Source organism: Anopheles moucheti, chromosome 3 (assembly GCF_943734755.1).
Source record: "Anopheles moucheti chromosome 3, idAnoMoucSN_F20_07, whole genome shotgun sequence".
Lineage (NCBI taxonomy): Eukaryota > Metazoa > Arthropoda > Insecta > Diptera > Culicidae > Anopheles > Anopheles moucheti.
In genome coordinates, this window is record NC_069141.1 from 13902807 (window position 1) to 13929081 (window position 26275).

Consider the following 26275-nt stretch of genomic DNA (forward strand, 5'->3'; position numbering starts at 1 on the left):
CCCTCCAGTGACTTTTCTTTTCAACGTGCAAGTGTATGTTTATTATTTATGGTTACGCGTACGCGTCATGAAGAATGGAAGAATGAATATAGTGCGGTGCTTGCCAGTAGAGTAGTAGTGCCAAAGGTGTGAAGAGTGAATTTCCCTAGGTGTGATTGAACTTACCACAGTGGAAAAGCTCTAACGTTTTGTATGAGTTTGCTGCGCAGTCAAGTGAGAAGCATAAGAAAAAGTGAGAATAAAACCTGCTGCAGCACACGGGAATGCTTCTCACCTGCAGCACATCTGGAAGAAAACAGTGTTAACTAAAAAATAATACAAAATTGCACTATACAGTGGTGTACATATAGGCTGTCGAAAAAGATAGCGCAACGCATAAGAGTGCATAAGAGTGAGTGTTTTGCTTTTTGTTTCGCAGCGAAGCGACAGTGTTTGGTGAAAGCGTGCGTTGTAACGGTCGCGAGAACGCACCATTATTCTTCTTCATCCGTTCCGGGGTGCGTAACGACTTCGCGTAACCAAGAACCGCGAACCGGTGTGCCGTGGTCGCGTTGAGGGCTTTCGAAATTTTCCCCTTTTTTCCGTCCGCACGTCCGTCCCCTTTGGCGTGTAGTTCACCCGGGAGCGAACAGCAGCGTTCCAATTCCCAGACTCACCTGCAACCTTGTCGTCGCCGCCGCTGTCGGCCAGATGCTTTCACCTGCGTCCCGGGTGTGTCGGTGCTCGTGCGCCTGAGTGGCGTGTGTGCGCGTGTGTGTGTGTGTGTATTTGGGGAAGAAATGAAAAGGAACCCCTTTGGATAAAAAATAAAGCGCAAATTAAATAACTCCACCAAGGCAACAGGGGCAGACAAACAAAAACCCCAATTCCGGCCAACCAACCATAAACCTACCCTTCTGTTCGTTGTATCCCTTTTCGATCCGACCTCGTACTCCTGGTGTGGTGAGTGTGTGTGCGTGTGTGTTGTATCCTTGGCGAACACCTTTCCGGTAGCCTACTGTGTTGGTTCTCTTGTTTGCGTTGCCGCCATCGCGTTGCTGCGAGACCGCGTGACCTCCGGCATTGAGTGCGCTGCGGGAATCCTTTGCCAGCGGCAGGACACGTGCCGTTACCATCGCTTCCGGGGCGTACGCTATCGATACAGGTGAGTAAAGGGCTTCGTAACGGGTTTAGTTTAAATATTTGTGGGAGATAAATGTCAAAAACCATTCGTATCTGCTGGAAAACGGTTGTTTGCCATGTGATTTCGTTTTTCGCTGTGCCACCACTTACAGCCCACTTGCAGGCGACTTGCAGCCGAATGGAGGTTCATTTCGTAATGAGCTAATGCGTCCCACGAATTCATATTATTCATGCACGATGCTAGTCAGCATCTGATTAGCTCGTACCTACTTCTACCCTGAACCCTGTAATTTAAGCTCTAAAAAGCAACTACGCATTCGTATCTTCCCCGCGCAAAGTGGGAATTACGCAAGATGCGCTGAAAAAAAAACCGATCTGTTCAATCAGCAAAAACAAAACCGGAGAAAAACTAGGCCACGGGATGCGTTGTGGCGTTGAAGATAGTATCGTGGCTAAAGTTCGCGTGTTATGCCATCAAATACGTTGCCGTTTGATAAGTAGTGGTAGTAGTAGTGGTGGTGGGCTAAGGGTAAACATTTGGCAAAACTTTCATTTTCGCGCTGTGTTTTTTAGTGTCAGCGCAACTGTCAAAAGCTTTTAAAAATGGTGTGTTTATGATGGTATCGTATGGATCCATCTATCGAGCTGGACGCGAGTTGATAACTGTGGCAATTTCAGAGGGAGTTTATGGATCTGTTTGTTAATTGCCTGTTAATCGGAGGCTTTAAAACACTTGCAGAAGTAAGTGTGAAAAGGTGTAAGTGGGACAGTTGCGGTTTATGTGGTTTTAAAATTCGCTTGGGTTTTTTTTAAACTTTTTAGAATATTTGAAAACGTAAACAGGTTGTAAAATCTAACGAATATCTGCTAAATTGAATTTTTAATTTAACTTCTAACTTACAACCTCAAAAGTATTTTTGTTCATCTGAAGTTGTTCTGTGCAATGAAAAAAATCTCTCTCTCTCACTCTCTCGATACTCTTAAAAGCTTTTTCGGTTATGAAAGTTAAAAAATTACAGTTCTTTGCATATTGTTGAATTATATTATGGTCACATTAACAAGGAACTATGATAAATATAAAATAGACCAAGATATATAGAGACTCAGTAAAAAGATCACCAACAGTACAAGAAGGAAATGATCTCATTTCAAGTGAAATGTTCCACTTCAGCGAACGAGAATGATTTCCAACATAAAACTTCGCTTTATGCACCCTTTATTGCTGTCAGTGTCATCCTCTCGTCAGAATGCCACCGAACGGGGGTTAAAATATGCAAATCGCTTAGCAAAATGAACCAGCTCGGTGAACAACGGAAAACCGGCATGCAGATATTGCAGAATGTGCAACCATTTACGGCGATGCACTCGCGCTGCACTGTTATCCAGCTGCAACGAGAGGTGTAAAATATGACCCAATATAATTTTCAATTTTCACTTACTTTATACGACCGCGTCCCCATTGCGGTAGATTGTCTGGTGCCGTTTTGAAACACAGACCAGAAGCTACCAGGTTGTTTTCTTGTTGAACTGGGGTATGTTTTGGAATGTGTGAAAAAAAACTATCAAAACAGGCAATGATTCGATTACGAACGGTTAGAAGTTGCAATCGTACGGTGCCTCATTTGCTATGCGTCTGTCGCTAGTTTTCATGACATTTTGTTTTACGGTTCGGTTTCGGCAGGGAACAGGTGGATAGCAGTGGGAGCCTTTCGTTCCCATTCTCATGCGAGACTTGTGAGTTTTTATGAGTCATTTCCATTGCTTCACCTCCGTGCGCACTGTCCAAACTTCATGCCAGTATGTGACAAATTGCTTTTATGTCTCTCCTCGTCGTCTTCTGTTTAATGCCCGAAGAGGTCTAGTTTCACATGACGAGTTGTTACTTTACATGCAATGAAACGATTTGTTTGGAATTTCTTTCTTCTCCTTGATTGCTCACTACTTTTTAAGAACCGATCGGTGCATTCTGACCGGTTTTGGACAACATTTCATGTGAATTTCCATTTCCAATTTTGTACACCTACCGTGAGGCTTTTCGTATCACGCTTGATATCCTCCGACACACAGAGAAGCGCTAATGGAGAAACATTTCTTTCGTCAGCTCTGCAACGGATGCGACTTCCCTTTATGGGACAGAAGACACCGCCGTTTATGCTACGGCTTGATCAAACAATGTGCAGCTAATGGGCCAAACCAATACGGCTCTGGGTGCGTGCCTGCCTGCCCTCGGTTGCATGTGCCAGCCAGCCCTATCAGCTCAAACCTGCAGCCTGCTGATGAGCACCCTGCTGGTGAAGTGGAGAGTTTAGCGCAATTCGGCTCAAAAAGTAGGTCAACTTGGCGTTTAATCGAACGCGCTTGTTTGAAGCCAATTTGGCAGTCCCGCGTGGCAGTGAAGTCTCCGGCCTGTTTGATACGAACCCTTACCGAGACGGCGAATCGCAAGGTAAAAGGAGAAGCTCCCGTTTTTTTCGTGGGGCTCCATCTTGAAGATGTAATGTTTTTCCGATACGTTTTTTTTTTGTGTGCCTGTGTTATCGCACACTCCGTAAGAGCTTTTCGGAAAGGGGCTGGACGTTTCAAGCTGTTGTGTTTGTTATTTATTTAGACTCAGCTGCCGACGTGGAACATTGGGTCCAGACGGGGAGACTGGAAATCGGTGTCCGGCCAGTGTGCAGTCCGAAAAACTCAGGTAAGTTTTGGTAACGGACCCGGATCGGATGAGAATGTGGTTCGTTCGTTGCTTCTTCTCTTAAAAAAAGCCCTAAGTACCGTGGGGTGATAGCGGTTTGTTGTCTGTGGCGTACAGCTGAAGAACTTCTTTGCGAAGTTTTTGAGGGTTGGTTTGTTTTTTTTTTGTTGCTGTTAAGAGCGTTCCTTCATGCTCGTGATTCGGAATCGATTTCAGATTCTTTCGCCGGGAAAAACCGAAACAGGAAAAAAAAACAAACTTTCCTACCACAACACTCTAACGAGGTTTTCCGGCTTGGTTTTCGTGGCTTCTATATTTAGTGGAGCTACCTCATTAGACCAGACCAGTAAATTGTCTGGCACAGTGCGGAATGCTTTTCAAACATTATTATGCCAAAATGGAGTAGCTCTGTTGAGGGAAGGTATTCAATTTTCCATACCCTCTACATACTGCTGAGGAGCTCTCCATTTGAGTGGATCTTACCTTATTGCATGCCCGAAGATGTTCTGCCGTGTTCCCATCGCAATCGGAACAATATGCTCGGAATCGAGTCAAACCTGTTGATTTACGAAACCTTCCCGCGGACGGAAATCGGCCGTTTCTGTTGATTCTAGTCCGACCATCATTGACTACCCCTTCGGACGGTTGGTTTTATGATCACGGAGGCTTACCGCCCCGATGGGAATGCAACCTTAGAAGCGGAGATTAATTCCATTCCACCCAGAGCTTCACCTTACCTTGACCGCACTTTCTCGGTGATCTATTGTGGGCCGGCTGGCTGATTTTTTTTGTGTTGTTGTACTGATTGATCGGAAATTCAGCACGAGAATGAGTGGTTGGTTTTGCGGTGGATTACTCCGTAAGCCGCATCCGCCCCAAAAGCGCTGGTGAGCTGAGTGGCACTTTTTAATGTCTCAACCCCCGGGGTACTATTCCCACCACCCCGACAGCCGGTGCTATGCCGGTTCTTCATTTAGCTCGTTTGCGACTTATGATGATCTCGTCATACTGCCCTCAGCTGCTAATTAATTTCTGATGTGCGTTGATACTTTTGTTCAGTGTGGTCTCAGCGCTCAGGGTCAACGGGCCCTGATGGAAGATTTGCCATAATCTTGTTCAGGTGTTGTGGTAGCTTCTCACGGACGCCTGGCCAGAAAGTTAATCCCTCTTATTCTGTACAATTCTCCACAGTGTTCTTTTTCTGTGCGTACTGCTCACGCTACGGGTGTCTCGAGGTTTGGAGAATATTTTCACGAATTTCTTCCATCCGGCTCCGGCGGATCGGAGTGCTATTATGATGGGTAGCATAAAAGAATAGCGTAACCGAAATAGCAGCCCCCAGTCGGAAATGGGATAAGTCCCCCGGCAAAACTAATGAGCACACTAAAAATGAGAACATTCAATCTTGATCTCGTGGAAAAAAAGGGAAATTGTAATGAAAATGGAACCTATTCGGAGTTATGGCGGCGTTCTGCCTTGCTCCCCTTCTTCGGCGTCAGTTATTCTAGGCCTTGGCAATTGGATCTGGAAATTGCCTATCGTGCCCTCAAAAGGGCACAAAAGAAAACGTCGGAAATGACCTTAAAAGTTGGGATAGAGTTTGCCACGGCCAGATGGAATCAGCAGAACGATTGATGTGGAACCGAGACTACTGCCTTCACAAATGATACAATTTTGTTTGGTGCTGTTGCTTCTTCAACGCTTCACCGTGGCGATGTGGCACTGGTACTAACGGAACCCTATGCTTTCGTACCGGGAGCTCGTGCTCATCAATTGCCGAAGTGAACGGGAAAACTTGCCTTCGTAAAAGGCGACGATATATGAGGGTCGCGGTGTACTTACCGTGGATGATTGAAGAAACCTGATGAACTTTTACGCTGGAGGAGGCACGTGTGTGTGCGGTCACTTGGGAGGCTGGCAGAACGATTGGAACCTAATGATGCACTGCATTTTCGGTCGTCATCACCAGTTGGAATCATAGAGCCAGAGAGAGAGAGAGGGATAGAAAGCAAAAAGATCCCGTAACCAGAGCATACGTTACCTTCGCGGTCTGCCGTTTGGATCCGAGGGTGTGTTTTCTTTGATGTGACTCGGGCGGAAGGGAGTCACACGGGCAGACGACGACGAGGCTGGGCAGTCTCACGAGAATCGGAAGCCACGACCAATCAGCTCGGAAAAGTCCACCCGTCACCCACCCCATCGGTGGTTATGAGATACTTCGATCGAACTCGGCATGAGTCAACATACGACACCGCACGCCAGAGTCGCTTTGGGTTTCGCTTACGGTTCGTTGGACCGTTAAAAAGAGAAGACTTTTCATCTCGTCTAGCTGCCAACCCCACATTAGCCGGGGCAGGCTGGTCTCGGGGGAGGGAGTATGATGTTAGTGGCGGTTGCTGATCAGTGCTAATGATGTTTGCAACACCCCTGGCATGGGTGCGGTGTGTCGGTGTGTGCTCACGTTCTTCGATCCGGAAGATGGTTCTTGTCGTGATGATGGTCCCCATAGCTTCTTCTCCACAGCTGTTGGCGATGGGTGCTGTGTTGGTTTAGTTGGTGCAAAGTTGTTCTGTGTTTCAATCGACGATGGATTGTTAATTAAACTATTTTAGGGATGAATGACTACCGCAAGATTTATGCAAGCGATCGGTATCGGATTAGTTTGTGTAGTGTTTATACAGCGGTTTGTTATGGAAACTTGAGAGCTGTTATTGGCATGGTATTGCTGGGCGTGAACCTGTCATTATCCTGTACGATTAGTCTTTATAGTGGGCAACAAGTGGATGGTGTGATAAATCACCGATGGAAGATGGTAAAACGAGCTTTAATCGAACCATTTCTTGTAGTTGTTTAAAACATGTAGTAAAAGCCAAAAACTATAATTAATTTAGTTTAGGAATTAATTTAGTGACTATTTAGCATAAAGTAATGAAATATAATGAGTTACTGAATGATTTTCTCTTGGTGGTTTTGAATTAAGTTTTTGAAAAGTATTTGGAATTTGGGAGAGACGTTAATATCCTGGCGGTTATTTTTAATAGTTAAACAAGCAGCAACATTATTTTTCGAATACCCCTTTATACTGTCAATTAATGTTGCATATCAAACGTTTGTATTAACCTAAATTTTTGAAAATCTATCGCTCTTTACGAAACCTCATTTCATTGCTGTATTCTTATGTAACCGTTTTATACCGTTTCCACTTTGCCAGCGATATTGAATCAAAGTGAGTGTACAAATCGCCACTCAATACTGGCTTATTGAAATTATGACAAAACATACACCAATATCTCACCAAATTGATCCTTACTGCCAATAAAGCTTAGATTATGTGACCGCGACTGCGGTAAATCAATGGCAGCTTAACGTGATAAATTGTGTTCGCTGCTTATTACGATGGTGTGCGCCAAAGAGGAAACTTTCTGGAACGCTTTCCATGTTCCGTTAGCACCTAACGAAGCGAAAATGCGCGTTTCTTTTTTTTTTTTTGCTTTAGGGCAACCGAAACGGCATTGTTGTTCTGGTACGATTTAGTTGTTCTTCGCTAAATTAAAAGCCCACCCGAAGCATGTGAGCAGGTTGGTGGAGCAACAGTCCAATATATGTCTTCTGACACCCCGCCGACAGCAGGCGGTCTGGAACGGGACCGGTGCGGATGTCGACGCTTATTTGCTTCCTTAATGCCGTTTGATCGAACCAATCGAGCGTGTCCGATTGGTTGACAGTGGATGAAGATGATGATGATACACGGATCGAGAAATCCGATAAGAGCCCATTAGCTGTGGGTAGATCCTCCGTGTATTGACACTGTAACAGGAGGTCGTTTCGATTCATGTCCTTTTTCTTCGAACCAAGCCCAAGTCGGCTTGTCGTCATCGTTGTTGCGGTATAAGAAGGACATCGTCATGAAAATAGCCTCGGGACTAATAATGCTCGCACGTCTATGGCGCGCATACTGCAGGAGGTGGCCAGCAGATGGCACACGGTATGGCGGTTCGTTTACACAGGATATATCCACCCAAATGCGACACGGAAATGATACGATTGTGCCGTGTTTTGCCTGATGCTGCAGTACGCAACACTGCCCATTGCGTACGTGTTTCGTTCTTCGACCCAGGTAATGCCATTTCCGGTCTCGAACCTTTCGTCATTCCTTCAACCATCGTCGTCGATCGTCGATTTGAATGTCGGGAAATGGCCTGGACAAATAGAACCCTGCGTCGGCATGCCGGCAGAGCACATTGCTGGCGAGCCTCCGTAATGCAAGCGAAAAGTGGCCCAAAAGCCAAACCCTCCATGGTGGCATTGTTTATTTAACACTTCAAACCAGCGAGCCGTTGCATATTTGATGCTCTCGTCGTCCTAGTCGCATGGACCGGGCAGGACATCTAGGAAGTAAACCGTGAAGGATGCGGGGCATGTTGTTTGACTTCTCAACCCGGACGAAACCGAGGAACCCAATTGTGGTAACTCATGGGGCGGTTTGGTTTTTGGCAAAACCCGCCGGCTTGTGAGGTTGGGCTACATTTCCCGGGCCGCTCTTGTGTTTGTGTTTGTCTTCTTATCGTTTTCATAAATGAAAATGAGATAAGTTTGTTGCCCGGGATACATTATATTGCTCTGCCCCTTTTTCCACCGCTCACCCCGGCTATATTAATACCGCACAGAGAGTGAGGGAAACATGAATTCTACAGAATCGTTATGGGATAAAAAAAAGATTAAATATAAACGTCAAGGATATGTTGCAGTAATAGTAGACACATGGGGTTACAGCAAGCAATACAGCCCTCTGACCCACAAGAAATGATCGTCCATCGTGGGGCTGTTTTTATGCTTGCACGTGTGTCTGTGCGCGCGTTTATATATGGTGTGTTGGTTCGTAGCCTATTGCTTTGGGTTTTACCTTTTTATCGTCTTTACCGCGCATTGGCCAACCACGTACGTAAAAGTATATGAAGAAAATGAGGAGCAATAAATCTTTCACAACCTCGCCACCACATCGGACCACATCCTGCAGGTACCCTGCTACGGAAAGAACTCACTGCTTGGTTGCGATGATACGGCGGTCGGTTGATGTGGTTTTTGCCATTTTGTACTGGTTCGATGCGATTCTGTCCGGTGGCCAGGGTGCGATGGATGGGTAATTGTTTTTTTTGCTGTTGCTGTTGTTATCATTCATTCGATTTATGTGCGCGCGAGTACCGTACTGGTGTCGAGTGTGCCCACGGGAAATATGACGCACAGGTTGGCTTTCGCGCGCTGGTAGGAACGCTTCGTGGCGTCTGGACGATTTGTTATGACGCGACTGGGTGGGTATGAAGTATGCCCGCTGTAAAGAATAAAAATGGTGAAAATGCGATCCGATTTGTCACTTAAGATGCAGCGCAATAAGTAAAACGATCGTTATGGTGCACATTTGTGCACCGGGGGAAAAAGCACGCTGGGGGAAGTATATTGCCCGTGCGTGTGTGTGTGTGTGTGTAATGGGACTTTCATGTGCTGAAAACGTTTTTATTGCCAATATGTGTTTCATTTTAGTTTCAACAAAAAACATAACTTTGCTTTTTATGTATTTTATGGGAAATTTAATGAGCGGTTTTTATATTTTTATGTGATAACTTTGGTTTTTATTGACGAAAATTTCCTATCTATCTATTATCACATTCTACCCGTAATCCCAATTTTTTATCTCTCAGGAAGTTTTCTATTGCCAGAAAATGATCCCTTGGTGCTTGGTCCAATCGTTGGCTTTAAACGATTCAAGAGTTCAAAAGTTGTTTATAGAGATGATTTATACTTAGTTATCGGCCATACGGAAGTAACTCACAATACAAGATTTTCTTCCATTCCCACCAAATACACGATAGAACCTACCTGGTCTGATCAGTCCTGATTTCGCTAATGTTTGAGCCGTTTCACCGTTATTTGACCTCGATATTATTGTTGCACAATATTGGCATTTTCCTTCGACTACAAATTTAATATGTGAATACTATTTCGTTTCGTGAGATGCATTTTTATAAACTTTATTCAACGTGAGCTCCTTTAAGTTGCTTTTTTATACAACTAAACATATCAAGATTAATATTTTACTGACGACACAATGAATGTTATTCATTAAAGTTTGATTCAACTACTCTTGACAGAATATAATTTATTTTAAATTTACTTAAAGCAAGAATGATTAATATTGCGAAAATAGCTCCACATTCAACTCGCAAATTGTTGCATCAGCCTGGTTTTGTCTGGATCGATTCTTTGTGCTTCTTGTTTTTTTTTTATCCCAGAACCTCCGAGACGTGATGAAATGATTCTAATTTGTTTAAAGAACACCCGCTGTCCTGTTGTTGCGTTGAAAATCGATTATTAACCGTCCGTCCGCAAACAGAGCCGTCCTTCCGATAGGATAATTCAAAATCCAAACATAATGGACGAAAGATATTACTTTGCGCTAGCAAACAAAATCCCACCATGCAAAAAAAGACTAACAAAACAGCAGTAAGTAACAAGATTGCTGCCAATTTTTCTCACGGAACTGGGTAGTTTAAAGGAGTGTACGGTGGTAAGAAAAAAAATACATCATCACAAACAAAAAACCACCAACAAAACCTTTCGTCCAAAGTTGTCCGCTTGGTGTCCGGCATGGTTCAAGGTTGGTGTTGATTGAGCTATTTTGGTTGAAGTAATAACTCAAGTTATTATGTCTGCACCCGTTCGAGGGCTGGGCTAGTTCCGTTTGCCAGTAGCTTTGCTCGGTGCCGCCACCGAAAAGCTGCAATGTCCGCGTGATCATAAGCTCCCCAGCGCTAAGCATTTGATCCGTGATCCGTGATCAAGACCCCCGACTGGGACCGGCTGCCGGATGCTGGAACGCCCCGTACGCAGCAAGTTTTTGCTTGTCGTCGGACTTATCTAATCATCAGCAGCGTGCAGCATTATTGGGATTGTGTTTAGATTGTTTGTAGCAGTGCTGAGTGATCCTTTTTTATGAATATCAGTACACCAGAATCAACAACCAGAACCCTGGCGAGTAGCTGATTTTTTTTTAGTTTGTTCATTATTTTCGGCAGCTCATTTTGCGTTATTAAAGCCATGGAAAGCTTCAGCAATGTGTCGTGACTTTAAAAGTGGAATATTTATAAAACAATCACCCACGCGCCCTGTCCAAACGGCCACCCAGAAGGGAAGGGATCATAAATTGACGCTTTTTGAACTTCTAACAGCTTATTCTTGCGGTGCGGGCGACCTCCTGTTGGTTTTTTGTTTGGTAGCTGTGTTGGTCTTTGGTAGCAAGATGGAGGAAAGATACACCATCGTCAATGTGCAGTCGAGTCCTCTCGACACAATCTTTTGTAGGAGGCAACCCAACCTGATCGGTAGGAAAGCGCAAAATTTCTTTCTTCGCCATCGAACCGAATATGCTGTGGTGGTCTATCGCGAAAGTAAATTTAACATTTCTTTACAAAAAAAAAACCCCCGGCCTACACCATCGGTAAACAATGGCATGGTGAGCAGGAAAGGCACGAGATTAATAAATGTGTGTTGTCCTTTGAATTTATTACTCCTGCAGCGACTGGGGTTGATCTTTGATCAGGCTCGTGTGCCGGCGTGCACGGAAAGTGGGGAGAGCGTTGGGTCACAAAAGAATGATAAATATATTGAAACACAGCCAAACTAATACCGGTCGAAATGGAGAGCTCCCAGAATCATGGGACATGCCACGAGGAGGATTGGACACGTGGGTTCCCATAAATCACCCGAATCCGGTCCGCCAAGGAATTGATGGCACCCGGACGATTAGAAGGCACTCGGGATACGTTCGACCCCCCCTGTTCGATCGTGGCCGTCTTCGTGACTGGTGAATTTTCCTTCCTTCCATTTTGTTCGCATGCTGTATGTTTGAGCTCGTTTGAGCTCACTGCAAGTGATCACAGATTTTCCTTCATGTTGTTATATTACCCTGACGGCAGGGAGCAAATTCTAAATCGAACTCGCAAACAGAAAAAAAGGAAACAACAGCATCCCAACCGTTTGGTAAGGGCTAGAAAAACGGTACCTTTCGGAGGTTGAACAAAAAAAAAGAACTTAAACGAATCAAATGATAACGGCTGTACACAGAAGGGGACGTTCCGCGTATGGTTCACCCAAGCGTGGAAATGAGGGAAAAAAGATTTCCACCGTATGCTTTCGTCGGCTGGAGAAGATTTAGCAGTGCAGGGTAGCCCGACAAAACGGTACCACAAGTTGAACGGAAAAACGCGTGACCCTCGTGTTACCGGCAGTTTGTACATTTTATGCAAATTTTTCTTACCTTTCGAGCTTTGGACCGGTCGGGGGGTCGCTGTGTGGTGAACACACACGTGGGGGCAACTAGCGACCAGCATAAAATGGATACTAAGCGACGGGATTAGAGCCGCTTGTCTTCGATCGTAGAACGCAACACAGTATACTGTGCCTGTCGACGAGTTGTTTTTCCGTTAATATTATGCTGCTCGTAAAATGGTCAACGAAGCAAAAACAAAACAAGTGCCCTTCGATTTGCCCTTCACGTGAATCTCTAGGTCTAGTTCATAAACCGTCAGTTTATGGGACGAAAGGTTTGCTTTGGTGCCCGTTTGGTTGTAATCGGACATCGAACAAACGCATCGAAAAATGGTAATATTCTGCTAGATGTTATTACCGCACGTGGAGAAGGGAGCGAAAGCCGTATGTTTGGACTGTAAGAAAATGGTAGAATTCAATGTCGATGGCGAAGGTTTTTTTCTCCATCCCCATCGAAAGGGAATATAATGTGTATTGATTTAGAACAGGTTGTTCTACCGATGTTTGCTGGCAGCAATGCAAATAGTAATGGAGCATAAATTGAATGTAACTGCCCTGCCTCTTCTTGTACCGGAATAATGCTAGTGAAATAATGTTCTTTTGTGTTCCGCACCGGCTCGTTAATATTCCAAACACAGCCGAGAGCTGGGTGAGCTGCGAGAAGTGCACAGAAATCCCTATCCCTTTACCTACCGAGATGGTTCCGATCGAAGTAAATCGGCTGTCATTTCTAAACATTTTATGCGATTCAATTTACGGCAATTGTCAATATTTTGAAATGACTGTGTTCTACATCTCTGTTCCGGTTCATTTACGAAGCACATTATCGAATGGCATACGTAATGGTGGATTTATTCGTGTACAATGTTACACAATTGCTCCAGCAGGCTAGCGGGACGGTGATTGAAGACCTCCAACCACAACGAGACAGTGACCCGGTTTCCGCAATCACCGAAGGTCACCGAGTGGCGTTTAATGTCAATCTCCGGGACAGCCGGAGATCTTTCCCACGGTAGGGGTTTTTTTTTTCGGGGGAACGGTCTGCGATTGTTGCTATCTATCTGTCGTTTCGTTGAAGAAGTTATGCCGGCTACGAATACCCCCTCCCAACAGTATCTTCCCGAGCGTATTGAATGTCACCCGATGTTCGTGCGCATCATCTCCTGGAACTCATACCTCGTCCACGGTGCGTCACTATGATGGACTGTTTCCTGAACTGTCCAAGACGCCCAGGAAGTGACAGCACTGCCAGGGCTTCTCCCACCACGGGCGACGGTGCCGGACCGGGGTGCTGGTACAACCGCCCCAAGGCAGGGTTGGGATTAAAATTTCAAATGAAACCAAAGGAAAAGTTGTGTTTTATTGCGGCACATCGTCCACAGCGGTACTCCGCGGATATGGGTCACGATCTATGTCTTCATAAATTTCCCCACTTTTCTAGCGACTTCGCTGCGGCAGGGCGGCTTTCTACAAGCGGACGGCCATCCAACTAACCGACTGACCGAGTAGCACGGGTAAACCCATCCCGCAGTGGTTTCCGAGATCCCGAACGCACGAATCGCTGCAAGGTTCACACCGAGCTTGCAGGCACCGGAACGTCAATGTCCAAAAAGGGGCGGAAGCTTTGGTGTCTGGCTTTGAAGCTAGCATTACCAACCCGACGCAACGTCCAGGCCCTTCGATGTGCTTTCGTCTGTCGTCGAGTGTTTTTAATGCTACGACCGCTGACAACGTGCCGAGGGTGCCTCTTCTGCACTGCGGCAGCATCTTAATAAGCGATGGGAAAAGAATGGAAGTTGAGCCATTAAATGGGAACCCCGGAACGGTGTAGAGGGCGTGAGCGTGTGATCTCCACCCAACACACGAAATGATGCTTTTTCCGTTTAGAGAGAGCTATTTTGTTACTTAACCACGGGTTGGGAAGCTTTCAACCGGGCACAGGGTTTGGAAGAACCATTCGATCAACGCCACCGATGAGATGGGGATTGATGCTGCGTGGGCCTTAAACTTCACCCGGTGCGCCGTGGTCGGTGTGACGAATGGAAAAGGGTGTAGTGTGCCGAAAAGAGGCAATCCAGACAAAAAACCACCAAGTGCTTGGAGCCCTAGAGGGCGCATAAAGTCCGTTTGAACCGTTCGCCCGTTTCGCTACTGTTCGTCGCCCAAGACGATGATGCCAATCAGGGCGCTCCGTTTGAAGGCGTTTTATATATCTCCCATCTGCAGGCTACCGCGATGTCGGTGCGACGATGTCGGGCAACACTTCAGCGGGCGTGGGGTGTGTGAGTTTGGTTTTTTTTGCCTCCCTCTGTCTTGTTCTGACTATTTTTAACAGCATGTAGTCGGGCCGAGTTACGAGCATTTGAGAGCTTTGCTGTGATTGCTTGTCACTTGAAGCTAATAGACAGATGTCGCCCGATGAGAGGGCGTCTCTAGATGCGCTTCATAAAATGTCAACGTAGAAAATTTAATTGAATGTCATCGTCTCCATAAAGTTTGGACAGCTGGTCCGAAAGATGCCAACATTAGGACACTGGAGGTTATTTTAACGTGTTGTTCATTATTATTTTAAGCAAATAATCGATTTTGGAGTATTACGTTTGATATTTTACACGAAGTCATCTTAATTCTTGAGCTTTAACTTGAGGAATCTTCTTTGATTTATGAGTCTGGACTGTTATTCTAGAATTCGTGTCACTGATATATCAATTTCCAAAGGTCTTTTTTCTCCGGTCTATTTCTGATGGTCTATCCAAAGATTAAGTCATCGAAATGTTTTGTCCCAATAATTGCGTAGCAAGATGCGAATACGGAAGTGTAAAATATGGGAATAACGGAACGCTTTCCTGCCCGCTCGAGTATAAACCAATGCTTACGATGTGTATAATTAGCTGGCTTAAAACCATCGCTTGATTAGGCGATCCACCGCACAGGCTTCAACCCATCAGCAAAGAACGCAATTCCCCCCGCGAAACGAATGTGTCAGGATCGCTATACACATTCGCAGCGGAAGCACAACAACATAATCATCATCAACGACTTCATTTTGATTTAATTACAAAATTGTCCCATTTTGCCTGCATTAATCAAGCGAACATCATGCACAAGCTCCCGGGCGCGCGCGCGCCCGGCTCTGCTGATCCACTGTGAGAAACGAAAGCTCCGTCGTCCGGGACGGGACGGGGCTGCGATCGGCTTCTGGTCCGTTTGGCGACTGAAAATGTGTGCCTTTTGGAACCGGTTTGACATTTAAATATAGGCCGCCGTCGCACCCGCTCGTACACGGGCTTGCCGAACGACGGGGCTACGGTTCACTCTTCGGGCGGACCCATCCTTCTTCTGCAAGCCGTGCCAGCCGTGCACCGCTGGGCGTACGGTTGCAGTTGTGGCCATAAGAACGAGTTTTCTTTTTGGCTGCGAATGCAGCATTAACCCTTTACCCCCGTGGCTGTGGTGGTTTTATTTTTGCGTGTTTTACCCACCAGCTCTATTGCTTGGGGAATTGTAGTACCTGCGGTATCTAGCAGTGGAGACCAAAATCGCTCCGTAAAAGGCCAGCATACGCCTCATGCTTTGGAGGACAGGTGGGAAGGTGTCCGGACGGGGACAAACGGGGGAAGTATCTTCAGTAAGACTTACATTGCGTATTACGCAACAAAGAAAGAGAACAGAGCCCGTCGTGCCTGTTTGCGAACGTTGAGTTCTTTACTGCTCTTACTGGGCAATATGTTGGATATTCGCACGGGTGGGCAAGGCGTGCTAGCGACAGACGACGAACTCCGATAATGGGCATTGAAAAGGAAGGATTGGCGTCGTCTGGACGATATGTGATCACAACATGGGTTTGAATTGCGCGATCTTAGCACACAAACACACAGACACCAATAAAACAGAGCACAGAACAGAGACTCCAACTGCAGGCAACTCCAAAAGGGCATCAGTTAGGTCTGCATGTTGGAGACGAAGAGCTCAAGTTACTTAGTTGGTTCCACTTACATTGGGTCAAACAAGCCCAACCAAGTCAGTCAGTCAGTCAGTCAGTCTGTCAGTTAGTTAGTTGGCTAGAGTCAACCAACCAGTACTGCGAGGGGTACCTGGAGCTCGTTCGACCTGTGTCCATCCGTGGCTGCATCTCGTGAGATTACCTCAGTACTCATTGGCGCAAAACTGGATTTTTCCTCCGGGTTGCCCTGGAGGGGCCGGTTTAGCTCCAGGATGGATGACCGATCGTCGCCAATGTGGTCGCATGTGGTCTGGGAAGCTTAAAGCCTGGCGACACTGTTTACCCACTTTAACCGTATCTTTGTCGAGGGGCGGGGGGGGGGGGATATAAAGAAGATGATCAGCAACACCTCGTGTGTCAACATTTGTAAAACCTAACCTCTTCTTCCATCGTTTTGCGCAGAGTACAGGGTCTTCCTTCTATACATGCGCAATCGCCCTGTCTGCCGTGCTGCAGGCGAAAACGCGATGCAAAATTCTGCTGACGGCCTTCTCCGATGATGGGTCTGGAGCATCGTACGGGGTGGGTTAAGATTTATTATGAAATCGTAAGTTATAAACAGGGTCAGTAGCAGCAGCTCCTCGCTGCTCGTGGTAGACGAGGTGCGAAGCAGCCTGCGGCTTTTCGATCTTACCACGATGATGCTGATGCTGGCCGCGACAGACCCCACCTTTTTGCGCTATCTTCCTGCAGCCCGCCCAAACTGGGTCTGTGGCGAGTGTATCTGGGTCGGGCAGGAAATGGGCGCAAAACCTAAGCAAACTACTATGTTGGATTGGGTAGGGAGGTTCGCCATGCTACAACCAAGGGCTACAACACGAAACAAGACGCTCATGATCACGCTCGTGATCGCATGATCATGCTCGACTGTATCGGTATGTGTTTGGGGGCGAGTAGTTGTTATTGTTGTTACGGTTCGCATTTACCACCAGACTACCAGATCGCGGTGCTCGGCGCACACCGGTAATGGGTGAAGGGTGCCTTTTTTATATTAAAATATTTGCCCGATCGATTGACTGATCGATTACATTTCGATCGAGAAGAAATAGGTGGTGATTGTGGGTCGAGACCGTGTGCTACGAGAAAGTTCCCGAAGGGATCCGCAACCCTCCTGGCCGATTATCTTATTGCTACGATCGGCGAATGTATTTTGTTGTGTCGAGTGATGTGGGAAAAAATAACGTCCAACCAAACGCTAGTGAACTACTTTTCCTAGACAATCGAAATTGATTCGCTATGAAAGGAGCATTAGAGCGGTGATTCGTATATTTATCTAAAGAATAGCTACACTTTTTCTTCCCCCGCTGTTTCAACAACAGCCAAATGATCATTTCATTTGAGGACTTTTCGGTGCATTACAGCAAAAAGGTGTGTTTACCATTGTAGACCATTGGCGCTAGCCATTTGCGATGGAAACCAATCGCGATATCCTCACTTTCGTCCAATTAAAATCAAACCACATTAAAGCACATTCCACGGGGTTTACTCTCAGAAACGTTTTGTTTATCGTAACTCACCGCAATTGCACAGCCCCGAACGGGCACGGTCGCTGCTGATTTCGTTGCTGAACGGGTGTGATAATGATGATGGCGCTTGTCTGCAGCGCACGATTCGACCTGACTTATGGCACGGTGTCACGTAACGTGAGCGATGGATTTTCTCGTACGCGGATCAATTATGTATCGTCCGTTGGCCACGTATTGTGCCGATGGATGGGCGATTATGTTGTGCTTTGTCAAATAATTACGTTATCGTATCCTCCAGGTCCGTTTCTGATCGACATCGCTTCCTCCGATCCGGGGTGGAAACACAACCGATTGAATGCATTCTAAATAACTTGTTGCTTATTGATTGTTTCGTTTCAGGTAAGAGACGAGCTGACATCATTACTGTGCTGCTAATTTGAGACGTTAAGCACAATGGTGACTCCAGCGAGCACAACATTGCATCACTGATGCGTCGGGTATGTGAGCGATACGAAACGGCAAAATATCGTATTCCCTTCACGCGAATGTACAACATGGACGACAGCCGCTTTGTTCGACTGGGTTTATTTTTCAACCCCGAAGCATCCGACAGATCCGATGGTATTTATGCAACGAAATATGATCCTCTGACGTTCAATTGACTCAATAGCATCACCTTACCGAGATGGCGTTTTACTGAAGCGTACCGGGGAAAGAAGTCGTCGAACGTGGTCAACGGTTACGATGTTCTGTGTCGGTACTTTATTGATTTACAACGATCCGACTCGCGGGTGTACTGGGGTTCGGTGTTGTTTTATTGAACCACACGCCTCGTACAATAGTCCTCACTGAAAAACCGGGCAATCAAATATACATCCACCCCATAGAACAAGCGTTCTACACCGGTGTGGTGAAGCACATCTGGCGTGTGGGATGCTGGACCGGTGGCGCATCTGCCCGCAAATATAACCCGACCCGGAGTGCGAAATAAATAGTTCATCTTGATAAAACTGAACGTCCGCGGAGCAACTCAGCGGGCATCACCTTCCCACGTCGGAATCGGGTTGAAAAATTAACCCACGGCCAGTGCTTTTGCCCTGCTGGATCTGGATTAGTGGCAAAGGTGTGAAGTGAGTAATTGGTTTAGATGGTCCGCTTCGCGATCCAACTTCGAGACCATTTTCTGTGGCGATGATTCCGCGTCCATCATTTGGTTGCAAAACGCCGCGGAACAATCGTCCAGATGCTTCGCCGGGATCAGGGCAAGCGCGAATGGTGGGTTTAGAATAGATCGTGTTGGTGAAGGACAAGGAAGACCGCACGATGGATATCCGATCCAGGCGGTTACCTTGTCCGCCGGTGTCGTCCACCAGATTGACTGACAGCCGCACGTCAGCGGCAGCATCGCCCTGCTGCTGCATGAACCAGATGGTTGAAGGACTTAATAAACTTAATACTTTCGCAACATAGAATGAAACATGAAACAAACAGTGCCGATGCGCAAAAAGGGACGGGCGCAAACAAAAAAAAAGTGAGCAAAAGTGGAAAAATCTAAACAACACAGCAACAGCATGCACCAAGATGGCCAATAAACCCTGCTTGTGTCGCCCGCTCATCCATAGAGATCTCAAATGTCAATCAGGGCACCGGTATCGGTCCGGTTCGCTGGTGGTGGCATCTAGCGGAACGAAGGACCCCCGTACGATTGGGAAAATAACCCATGCTACAAAGAACCCACGAAAAGACCGATTCTTTGTGTTTATACTACTAGTTAGCGAGTTCATTTATTTCAAAATCGTTTGTACGGCATATTGAGTGAAAATTCAACGTTAAATTGTACTTACAGTTGATTTCATAATTTATCGTACAAGTTTTATGCATAATCAGACGATTTTTCAACAATTTTCTATTTTAAGCCAACAACTGTGGGCATTGCATTGTTGATGTTGTTACCTTGTGCGTTATTTTGGCTGTCATGCCATATGAAGCTCGAGAAGAAGACAAAGAAGAAGACCATCAAGCTCGTGTAAACAACACCAAGGGAAAGATAAAGAGTTAAATAAACGTGTTTTTGTCGGTAATATTTTAAAATACGGTTGTTTTCTTGATAGAAATATCATTCAGGAGACTTTCCCGAAACTATCCAAATATATTGAGTAGCTGCATCACCTTCATGAGCTGTTACCGATTCTAAATAGGATCGCCAGCAGTGTAACAGACGGCTTGAAAGATCCTTCTACAGAATGATTGTATTTTTGAACAGGATAGCTGGTATGAACAAGAACGAGGAAAGGATCCCGAACTACAACTGTGTTGCCATATTCCTGTGTAGACACACCCAGCGATTGTTCCAGCACCACATCGCAATGCTTTTTTGTCGGAATAGATTCTCTAAACGCCATCAACCCTCGGGGTCCGAATCTGTTTTAACATGTTGAATTTGTGTAGCTGATGGTAATGTTTGTGTAGTTTTTGTGGCACTAAAGTCCGTGAATGAAAAATACATGTACATTTTGCAGGTAGCGTGTTTTAGCACTGCGGTTGCACGAGGCAAGCTTTTATTTGAAAGAAAGGAGTGCACTGCCCTATTACACATGCCGGTATAATCATGATTCTGTATCTCTTCCACCGAGTCTGCAGGATTGCAAACATTTTTTAACAATATTATTCCATTTGTCCCTGTTGGTCTCATCCTTGACGAAATGACTTTTTGTGTAATACAGGAACGATGACACACCTGTTTTACTTCGGTTTGCAAAACATTAAACATTTTCTAATCCTCCGTTAGTTGATAACACATCATGGATATGTTTCTAACCTATTGCCGATTCGATGCAGTTTTTCGAAGGAGAAAGGTTTTCCACATAGTCAGATGGTAAAATGGCATCATCGGAAGCGTTTACCGTATCTGAAACGATTCACAAAAATCGCACTGTGTTTATCTCAAACCATATAAAGAAAACACATTTTTCGTGGCCGAGGTCATAAATACATCAAAACGCTTACCGGGTAGTACGTACACCATCAATTTTACGCATTTTTCGCGATTTGTTGATGAAGAAATACAACAGCATTACGTTTTCCATTCCACTACACCGTTGTTGCTTTTGTAGCTCTACAGTCGTCTTTTAAACAAAACAGACGCATAGGACAATTCAATAAAACGCTAGAAACATTTGCACAATCAGACATACACAAGTTCAATTCTATAAATAGCTAGCTTGCATTCGGACCGGACTGTTGTAGGGTTTCATTGGGGAAAGACGACCGAAGGAAAAAAGCGGCACAAAAAAAGCTCGGAAAAAAGCGGCACAAAAAATAATTTTTGCAGCTTTTTTTTTTGTGCCGCCATGACAGTTGGTCCGATGAGGTGTTATTAAGACGTCTTTCCGTCGTCTCTACGGGGACGAAAAGACCGCGCAAAGACGTCTTTTCATGTGACGTTTTGGAGCATGGGAAAGTGTCTACAAGCTGGACCTACCTTTTCGCTGTCTTGTTCCACTCGAGTGCATCGCGAGCAGGCGCTCGTGTACGAGATCTGACAGTTGATGATGGGACCCGGGCCGAGCGAATCCGGAAGAGTTTGGCATTCGATTTGCATCTCCCGCCGTTGTGTCGCACCAATCAGTGCAGTGTTGCAGGTTGTAGGGGACGATCACGATGTGGCTGAATGCTTCCAAGGCCAGAAGCGTCGATCAACCGTGCCAATGAAGCCCTAGGTCGCCCAATGCTATGTGAAGCAGGGTACACTGTTTTAAAACGGTAACGCTGGGAAAGGGATTGAAGAAAATGGCGTGGTAAAAGTGTGTCTTTTATTAGACGACTACAAGAAGGAAAGGAAGCGTTGATGAAACGAACTTACATCGAACGGTTCGTTGGTTACCTCCTAACAAATGTCACTCCTAGGTGGTCTTGTTACTTTAGCCTGCATGCTTGTAATTCTAGTGATCTTTCCCGATCGTCCAGATTCAATTTCAAAGGCATTGGGAATTTCTAAATCCACATATGATCACACTTGACCTACAGTGCAACAAAAGCATATAGAGACATCTATAATTTAAACAACATTAGACATCTTTGTCTATAATTTTTATGGTCTAGACTTTAGACAAAGAAATTCATTTAATCTTGCACTTTCTTTCTCGGAATACCTAAACATAACTAAGAATTATATTTTCTATTAGCCAAAAAGAAATAAAGACACCGAATTTTAAACTAAGTGCTCCAAATAACCGTTAGAGAGATCATTTGCTCAAGCTTCAAGAATTCGAGAATACCCCCCCTTCTTCAAGATCTTTTGAATTAGCTTGAATTTAAAATTGAAATCTCCAATATTGTGGCTCAAATAAAACGTCCGCGTCTTAAAATTTAATTAGTTTCCTTACCCGAGCCTATGTTCCGGGCCAAATTGCCCAAGATACCTCACTGCTGGACGTCTTCCGGGATTTATTGGCTCAAATAAGACGCGTCAAGCGGTACAGCAATAGGATTGCGTTCGCTTTGGAGACGAATGTCGTTACGCCGCTGTGAAAACCTGAACGCACCGGAACGGTACCGGCGAAGGTGGCAAATTAAAATATCTTCCAACCGTAACCGTGTGTGATCGCAATGCAAAGAATTAACGGGCTACGATCTAATTCCTGTGGATTTCTCCCGCGGGGCCCCGGGATTAGTGGCGTTAGGCTAGCGGGTTCACGTCACAACTGGCAGCCGGCCGCCCGGTGGTATTAGTTGCTTTCTTTCGCGCTCGATAATAGCATTACGCCATCGGTCTGATTGCTGGAATGCTGAAACCTTTCGCACCGGCGTGTATTGAACCTGTACCGGGTTTATCGGGCGCTCGGTTGACCGCACGATGAAAGAAAAAAATAACTCCATAGTGTCAATCATCCGCATCCCGTCGGCCCGTGCGTATGACGGGGTCGATACGATTAAAGCGAGCTTTCATCTATCCGGGGTCTAACGGTGGTTCCCCTACTGAGGGTAGGGCGGCAGGAATGGAGCAGACGATATGACAATCCACCCATTTCCACCCAGACCCGAAAAGCGTAATCTACCGTGACGGATTGAGATGGCGTCTAATTAGGAACCCGTCGGAGTTCTGGTGAGGAAACTTGCTGACATGCGCTGATGGGAAAGTAAACGAAAGAATTAGAAAAAGAAATAAATCCCTTAACTCGATGCCGCAGCGTGATGTTGCTGGAAGCCAGGGAGGGAGAGCTTGTACGATCAAATTCTGGCAAATGGACGACGTGATCTGAGTAAGGTAAACAGAGCTAGAATAAGGTCAGCCCGCTTTCCGCCAGCTCGCGAAGGTTTCGCCATCGCTAAGCAGTAGGCCACGGCTTGCGGATGGGTCGCATAATTTAAACGAGAACCGGGTTCATGATTGGAGCAGGAACCGCGATAAAACGTGCCTCAACTTGATGGATCTTCCACCGGTACGCGGCGTCGCGCTCGCAACGTCCGCAACAATTAATCCATTATTTAACGGTAATTGGGTTTTAGTGCAAAAGTCATACGACCCCTAGCCGTAGTGGGTCACAGTGGTGCTGGTGCTGGAAGAGAAAGGTACTGCGAATGGCACTGGAAAAGAAAGTTGGCCATCGTTTGGAGGGTTGAGGTCCGCACCCTACGTGGTCGTGTGGGACTCCTCGGTTGGTGCCTTTGTTTTCCAAGCTGCTCCACCGTCTCCAGCCAGACCGGCCGGCTTATCTTTTAGGGACGTGAAGAATTGTCTTTCTGCTGTCTCGCTTGCAAACTCCGAGGTCTACCACTATCTGCTCACCTCTGGAGTTAGCGTGAAGTTCTGGTTTTGATGGAGCGCGATGGAAACGATTGGAAGGCCAGGGTAGGTTCTTTGGGTCGGTTTTATTGCTCGTATCTGTTTGTTGCTCGCTTCACGGTACGCTGTTTAGGCGCAGGGTCATGTTCGGGATGTCCTCGATTCGGCAAACGGTGGTGATGATGATAATGATGCCGATGAGGACGGGAGTGGCACGAACTCTTCGGAACCACACCATCCGCAGATCGATTCGCGCAGATAAGCCGTTGACTTATATTAATGGTCTCAAAGACGTGCAAAATTGGGATCGAGCCGGCCGGAGCAGGGGTACGGAATGGGAAATTTGTTTAGTACGAAACGCGCCAGAGTTGATTTATGTGTACGCCAGCCTTTGGGGACCAACCGTCGCCTCCAAACGCTTTTTGGAGACCGCGGGGATAAAGAAAAAAAAAAAGAGTTTATGACGACCGCTTTGCCGGGCCGGGGTCGGTAGTTTTCTTCGTGTCGTGGCGGCACTCGGTGCTTTGATTCTGCTCGCCGAGTGTATCGAATAGAGCGGTGAGATGTTATGATTAGCAACGTCATCTTCCGCGCGATCTTCCCGGGCCCAGACCACATCTCCAGGTGTTTCCCGCCCCCGGGGGGTGTTCTTGGGGGTCGGGACGATTTCGCAATCGATTGAACGAGTTCCGGCGGATCGGCCCGGGTTTGGAGGGCATTGGCAGATCGAGATTTTGACATAAATTTTACTGCTTCACGGAACCGCTCAAAGGTTGATGGCGGGCACCAACACCGTTTCGATTGGTTCGTAACGTTTGGGACTCTTTGGGAGATGTGCTTTTTTTTGGCGGGCTGACAAAAGAATTTTATCGCTGCGCGCGCCCAAAGAAGAGTCACACGGGGTCGCTGATTAAGCAACCGGGTAATGGTGCACAGTTGTGTTTCCGTACGCAAGACATAAGAGATTATCGATAGGGCCCCGTGAGCGATGCTGATCGGACGAATCTGATTAGCTGGCAAAATGTTCTGAATGGGGTGCGAGAAAAACGGCGAAATGGAGTGTTTATGTAGACGCATCGATGGCTACGATGCTACGAGAGCTGTGTTTGGGCTAGGTGTTGTGTTAATTGTCTTACATGGTCTGCGTTGGGGCATGTATTATCATACAGGCGACCACCCGTTGAGAAACTCGTTAAAAAGGGCAGACAATCTCACGTGTACAATATGGCGCTGGTGAAACCCTCAGTGCCTGAGGTAAGGATTCAGGTGGATTTACTGAGCAGCGAAGAACGTACCGGCAAGAACTCAACATCTTCCAACTTCTAGCGTCGTTGTAGCGTGAGAAAAATGTGTTTCCTATCGCGGTAGACTAAGTTTCGTTTTCCAATTTCCGCTCGATCGTGAAAAATACCACCGCTTCGTAAGAATCGTTTGCTGCGGCTGCCAATATAGCGCTTCGACACGTTTATCAATTTTGTAGCGAGCAGTCGTTTGTCGTGCCACGAAAAACCGTTCAGCATTATTGTTTCTGCTGCTGCTTCCACCATCCACGAACGACGGTTACGACGTTAAAGGATTTAATTAAATTTTAGCGTTACCAAGCCACCCGCGTGTACGTGTTTGCAACGAAGGTGCTCCGGCACGATCGAATGGATTGAGCTGTTAAGAATTTTCATTCCACGGAATTGCGCTGTTCTGCGTTCACCAGTTTCAATAGGAAGCGTAATAAAAACGGCCAAGCATTAACCTCGCTTCAAAGAAAAAACCATCAGACAAGCTGCATTTGCTGTTTTCTTACCCCACGGTTATTGCACTGGGAGCATCACCAGCGATGTCCTGACCTTGAGGTATCCGTTCCCACGGGAAGCCTTCGGGCGGTGGTGTAGTTTTGATCCATTACTGCCGTGTCCCCGGAGTGGATGATTTCCGTTCGGAGAATAGCTTTCTGTGTCGCCAGTTACTGTGCCGGCACTGAAGTTCGCCGGAAATCAAAGATAATTCTTGGCACTTTGCAAAGCTGCAAAGTACGGTTGAAATGGCGTTCAGTGGCTGCGAATGACTTCTGGATTTCATTTGATGTGCTTCCATCGTTAGCTTGAATTTACTGCTAATATTATTCCAAGAAAACGTTTGTCGAAAATGTTATTACCTTAAAGAAAAGCAACGTTTATGTCTGATTGGAGAGTAAGCTTTGTGAAATTTTTATGATTATTAAGAATTAAGTGCACAAAAAGCTCATTATTTTTGGTTATAATCAATCTTGAATTGATCCAGAATTGAAGGATTTTTGGAAAACATGGCCTTCTGGACCATGATTAATTATTTTATAGTAAGATGAGCTGCAATGAAAATCCTTTAAATGTAATCTTAAAATTCGTGAATTCTTGAAATCTCTCCATTTATTCCTGTTTTTTATGATTAACTTAAAGGAGTCCACACTTCCAAACTAGTTATGATCACTACCTCTGCTAGACTATCATTATGTTTTGCGTCCCAATTATGCATTAATAAATTCAGATAGATATCACTCCGCTACCAACGAATAACATCTGTTTTTACGAGTTTAATCTGCTTATTCGGATCTTTTTGCATCTTATGCCTCCTTCAACGTAACTAGCAATCTGCAAAAGTATGGGTTTCTGTTGCTATCTCTGTTATCGTACACAAAACAGCACTATTCACTAAGAGAAAGCGTTAGAATGCATTTTTCTCTGCAAATAATCCCCTTTCGGCACGCTTGTCCTCGCGAAAAGCTCAATTAAACCGTTCCCAGCATCCAGCATCGCGTTCGGTCCATCCTTTTACCTGATGCCGTGAAACAATCAGATAGTAAATCAGTTGCACAATCAGCGTGAACCGACAGCAACTGTTTTGTGTGTTTGCAT

At 45.8% G+C, this 26275-nt stretch overlaps 1 long non-coding RNA gene across 1 annotated transcript in view; it reads left to right on the top strand.

Moving 5' to 3' along the window:
• Positions 1-387: 387 nt before the first annotated feature.
• LOC128303728 (uncharacterized) overlaps positions 388-26275 on the top strand; it is a 47332-nt gene continuing 21444 nt past the window's right edge. The window contains exon 1 of the long non-coding RNA XR_008287398.1: positions 388-1144. This is a non-coding gene — a long non-coding RNA (uncharacterized LOC128303728). The remainder of the gene's footprint in view (positions 1145-26275) is intronic.